The sequence below is a fragment of the Octopus bimaculoides genome, chromosome 16 (assembly GCF_001194135.2).
Source record: "Octopus bimaculoides isolate UCB-OBI-ISO-001 chromosome 16, ASM119413v2, whole genome shotgun sequence".
NCBI lineage: Eukaryota > Metazoa > Mollusca > Cephalopoda > Octopoda > Octopodidae > Octopus > Octopus bimaculoides.
In genome coordinates, this window is record NC_068996.1 from 35,523,827 (window position 1) to 35,529,877 (window position 6,051).

The following is a 6,051-nucleotide window of genomic DNA, read 5'->3' on the forward strand; positions in this document are numbered from 1 at the left end:
ATATATATATATATATATATATATATATATATATATAAGCATCTATCTATCTATCTATATATACACACACACACACATGTATACAGCATAAAGCCAACTCCCTCAATACTACATGCCCTAATTCACAGCTGAGGGGGTCTTTTCTTGCAAATTACATGGTGACTTCACCAGTGCTGGTCCTACATACAAAGAACCCAGTACACTCTGTAAAAGGATTAGGGTCAGGAAAGGTATTCAGTTTCAGATACTATACCAAGGAAGACATTGGAGCCTGGTACAGTTTTCTGGCTTGTCAGCCCCTGTCAAGTTGCCTGGCCCATACAAATATGGAAGTCATATGAAACGATGATGACAGCTACAACATTTTTAACATCCAGATTTTGCATGGGTCACGAAGGCAAATTTTCTATGCTTGGATGATCTACTTGTTGCCAAATTCTTCACCTATTTCCAAGCAAAATAATATTTTCCCATGCTTTACACAGAAGACTAGAAATGAATAGGATTCCTTGTTTTATTGTGACATTTGTTTAAAAGTGTCATGTCAAAGCAAAGAGACACACACGCACACACACGCACACACACACACACACAAATGCATACATCATCATAATCATCATCATCATAATCATCATTTAATGTCTGTTGTTCAGGCTGACATGGGTTAGATGGTTTAACAAGGGCTGACAAGCTGAGGGGCTGCACCGAGCTCCATTCTGATTTGGCATAGTTTCTACAGCAGGGTTAGAGTTCCTAAAAAACCAACCACTCCAAGAGTATAATGGGTAATTTTATATGTGCCATTTACATAACACTAGCATCAACCTCATTGCCTAGATGAGGCTCATATGCACACACACATATATATGTTCTTTTATTCTTTTACTTGCTTCAGTAATTTGACTGTGGCCATGCTGGAGCACTGCTTTGAAGGGTTTTAGTCAGGCGAATCAACCCCAGGTCTTCTTTTTTAAGCCAACCACTTATTCTACTGTCTCTTCTGCCAAACTGGTAAGTTACAGGGATGTAAACACACAAACACCAGTTGTCAAGCAGTGGTGGAGGGATAAACACAAACACACACACACACGTGCACGCATGCACATGCACACACATATACATACATTCATATATATATATATATACACACACACACATATACATGAACATATATATATATGTATGTATGTATACATAGATATGTATGTATGCATATATGATGGGCCTCTTTCAGTTTCTATCTGCCTGCCAAATCCACTCACAAGTCTTTGGTTAGCCTGAAACTATAGTAGAAGACACTTACCCAAAGAGCCAATCAGTTGGATTGAACCTTGAACCATGTGGTTGGGAAGCAACCTTCTTACTACACAGCCATGCCTGTGCCTGTATAAACGTGTGTATATCTATGTATATATATATATATATATACATAGATCAAACTATTTTGATCCATACATGTAACTCAAATTAAGTTGTGTTGAGTGCCCTTCTTTTGTTTTTTCTCTATCTGTTTTTCTTCATTCTCTCTCCTTTTTTTTCCACTCAATCCTTTCTGTTAAAGAGCATAGGCTCAAAACGTCAAAGTCTTTTCCATTCTTCTTGAGTGTCAAATTAATACACCTGCTTGTTGTTCCTTCACCTGAAGTCATCTTTTCTTTTCTGTAAATTTGAACTATATATATATATATATATATATATATATATATATATATATATATACACACAAGTAAAAGATAATATATATTGTCTATTATTTGTTTCAGTCATTGGACTTTGGCCATCCTACGGCACAGCTTTGAAGGATTTTAGTTGAACAATTGAACCCCAGAACTTAATTTTTTCTTTTAGCATAGTACTTATTCTCTTGGTCTTTTATGTCAAACTGCTAACACAAACACAAAGATGCACATGCACACACACACACACATGACAGGCTTGTTTCAGTTTCCATCTACCAAATCCAAATAAAAGGCTTTAGTCAGCCCAAGGCTATAGCTGGAGACATTTTCCATTGGTGTCACACAGTGGGACTGAACCTGGATGCATGTGATTAGGAAGTAAACTTCTTAGCACATGGCCACATGTGCACCTATATATGTACATGTGTGTATACACGCAGGAGTGGCTGTGTGCTAGGTGGCTTGCTTACCAACTATATGGTTCCGGGTTCAGTCCTACTGCGTGGCACCTTGGGCAAATGTCTTCTACTATAGCCTTGGGCCAACCAAAGCCTTGTGAGTGGATTTGGTAGATGGAAACTGAAAGAAGCCCATTGTATAATTGTACATAGGGTAAATGTGTTCGAAAGTTATGGTTTCTTTGATATGTTTGTTCCCAAACAACCCTTATTCTAGTGCTTTTGACACTTCCAGATTGAATAGGACTGCCCAGGTGTCAAAATAATCATAATGATATCTGTGGGGCAGCTGATGATGAAGGTATGTTGGATTGTTGGTATGGCTGTTTTTGTATATGTGGAATAATATTATAACACATCCTTTTGATATATATATATACCAGAGTAAGCACATAAATGGGAAACAAGGTAAGAAAAAAAAACACTCAAATACCAGAGGTAGAGTTACAAGCTTCATTAAAAAGCAGCAAAAATATTACAGAAACTATTACTCAGAGTTTCATATTCCCATTTGTTAGGAAAACTGTCCGACAAATGGGAACATGAAATTCTGAGTAACAGTTTTTATGATATTTTTGCTGCTTTTTAATAAAGTGTATATATATATATATATATATATATATATACACACACACACATATATATACATGTATATGTGTGTGTGTGTGTGTGTGTATATATGTGTGTGCGTATATATATATATGTGTGTGTGTGTGTACATATATATATATATATATATATATATATATATACACACACACACACACATGTATATATGCACACATATATGTGTATGTGTTTGTGTGATTAGCTACATATAATTTTTGTTTACCAAATTTCCTCAAAATTGCTGGCCTTATGCTAAAATTGGAACTTTCTCCGGAGCCTGGTGTTGCCATCCGGTTTCACCAGTCCTCAGTCAAATCGTCCAACCCATGCTAGCATGGAAAGCGGACGTTAAACGATGATGATGATGATGATGATGATGACTATTACTACTACTGCTGCTGTTGTTGTTGCTGCTACTGCTGTTGCTACAACCATCACCACTGGCCCCACCACCACCACCACCATTATTATTACTATCTTTAACATTAATACTATTAAAATTCATAGAATTTTTTTACCCTCCTTAAAACTGTTATAAACCCAAGTCCAGAACTGATCTGTCTATTCCACTATTAAATCTTAAATTCTCTTCATATTTTGTATACATACCTCTTCGTCCATTACACTTAAACAGAATATACTGCATACCATATGTATTAAAATTGATTACATTCCTAACAATTATCCCCCCACCCCACCGCCCCATGACCATCATCCCCACTGCCCTCACCTCTTGACTCTACATACTAAGTCATATCTCAGTTTAATCCTAATCTAGCATTCATTTTCTGATCACCATCTCCCTCACCTTTTATCCACTAGAGTTTCCGTTCAACCTAATAATTTTTGTTACCATCAGAATTGTCGTCATAATCGTCCTCATTATTGTCATCATCTTCAGCAATGGCATTACCACCATCATCGTTATTGGTCACCAGATTGGTGTTGTGGAGGGAGTATGCAAAAGCTAGATTTTTTTTTCTTGCAAAATGCATGGTGACACACTTGCCCACAGCCACCTTGAGTTGCAGTTGGTAATCCATTGCTGCATTCTGTCCAAGGCTGATTGCAGAAGAGATCTATAGTATATAGGACGTGTTCTGTTTATCTCAAGATATGCTTGATGTCATCTGCATATTTCAATACTGAAACATTCTTCAAGTTTGCAGCTATGTCATTAATATATGCAACAAACGACAGGGGTCCAAGAATGGATCATTGTGGTACTCTAGATGTCATCTCATAGGGTGCAGTGTGCTGTGCTAGAACTGTAACTACCTCCTTTTGACCAAACCTGTGTGTTCTACCCACACAAAACAAGAGAACTTTTCACACACCCTACCCAAACAAACTAGACTACATCTCTTCTCTTCTTCACATTTCCTCCTTCATACACTATGCCTACCTCTCACTCCCCAATTCTTCCCTCACGCTATCCAGTAGCCCCTCACCATTCTATAAATATCCAGGTTTTCACCCCTCACCTCCCACTCCCCTTCCACACTCTCTAATCACACTTCTTTCATAATATCCTGCCACTTGTATTATGGTATTTGAACCATCTATATCTCTCTCTTCCTTTACCCAACTAACCCATTTATATTCTTATCTCCATCTCTTGTGAATATGGTCAACACTTTGCTACCATCTCTATCCTGCTCTCTTCCACTCTCTCTCTCTCTCTCTCCTTCTCTTGCTCTTCCCTAAGTAGTTCCCACTTCCTGGGTAACCATGTATCTCCCTTGCAGCAGTACACCTGTTTCTCTCTTCATTCCTGATCCCCCCCTCTCTCTCTCTCTCCACCCGACCGGGTAACCTTGTACTTTCTCTGCAGCAAGACACCTGTTTCTATCTCTCTGTCACATTATAACCTTTCATCATCTGACACAAGATCACCTCCTTCAATGCCCCCTCCCCTCTCAAAAGATTTTTTTTGTCTTGCAAGGTACTTGGTAACCCTGTCAGTGCTGGTGCTACTTAAAAAGCGTCCAGTTCACACTGTTAAGTGGTTGGTGTTTGGAAGGGCATCCCGCTGTGAAATCTTTGTAGAAATTCCATAAGATGTACCCAGTGTAAGCTATGGACACATAAGCGGTGCAGCAACATCAAAGGAAGATTAACCAGGAAGATAGCTTACACGTGCAGCAGATGCACAAGGGCAATAAACGCCACAGATGCTCAGAAAACAGACTCCATCATATGCCAGGGGGAGAAACTAGAAGTAGTTGATAGCTTCCGCTACCAAGGCGACCAAGTCTGTAGTGGGGGGTGGATGCTCAGAGAGTGTTACCACTAGAATAAGAATAGCCTGGGCAAAGTTTAGAAACCTCCTACCGCTACTGGTGACAAACAGCCTCTCGCTCAGAGTGAAAGGTAGATTGTATGATGCATGTGTGTGAACTGCCATGCTTCACGGCAGTGAAACATGGGCTGTGACTGCTGAAGACATGCGTAGGCTCGAAAGAAATGAAGCTAGTATGATCCACTGGATGTGTAATGTCAGTGTGCACACATGACTGAGTGTAAGCGCCCTGAGAGAAATGTTAGACATAAGAAGCATCAGATGTGGAGTGCAAGAGAGACGTTTTCATTGGTATGGTCATGTACTGCGGATAGACGAGAAGAACTGTGTGAAGAAGTGCCACTCCTAAACAGTGGAAGGAATCTAGAGTAGAGGGAGACCCAGGTAGACATGGGATGAGGTGGTGAAGCATGACCTTCAAACGTTGGGCCTCACAGAGGCAATGACAAAAAACCAAGACTTCTGGAAGTATACTGTGACTGAGAAGACCCAGCAAATAAAGTGAGTCCACAGCTGTAACCTACACCAGTGTCTCATAACCAGCCCACTCAAAAGTACCTTGGATCATAAGGTGACATGCTGTGCTTGAGGAGACCTATTGAGTCAAGTACATCAACATCAACAGTATCAAAATCAAATCATGGAAATTGTAGTTGTGAGCCCTGTGCTGATAGAATGTAAAAAGCACCATCTGAACACGGCCGATGCCAGTGCCGCTTTAACTGGCTTCTGTGCTGGTGGCATGTAAAAGTACCATCCGATCGTGGTCGATGCCAGCTCCTCTGGCCCCTTGTGCTGGTGGCACATAAAAAGCACCCATTACACTCTCAGAGTGGTTGGTGTTAGGAAGGGCATCCAGCTGTAGAAGCACTGCCAGATCAGATTGGAGCCTGGTGCAGCCAGTCCTCAGTCAAATCGTCCAACCCATGCTAGCATGGAAAGCGGATGTTAAACGATGAAGATGATGATGATGATGATATTATATATATATATATATATATAT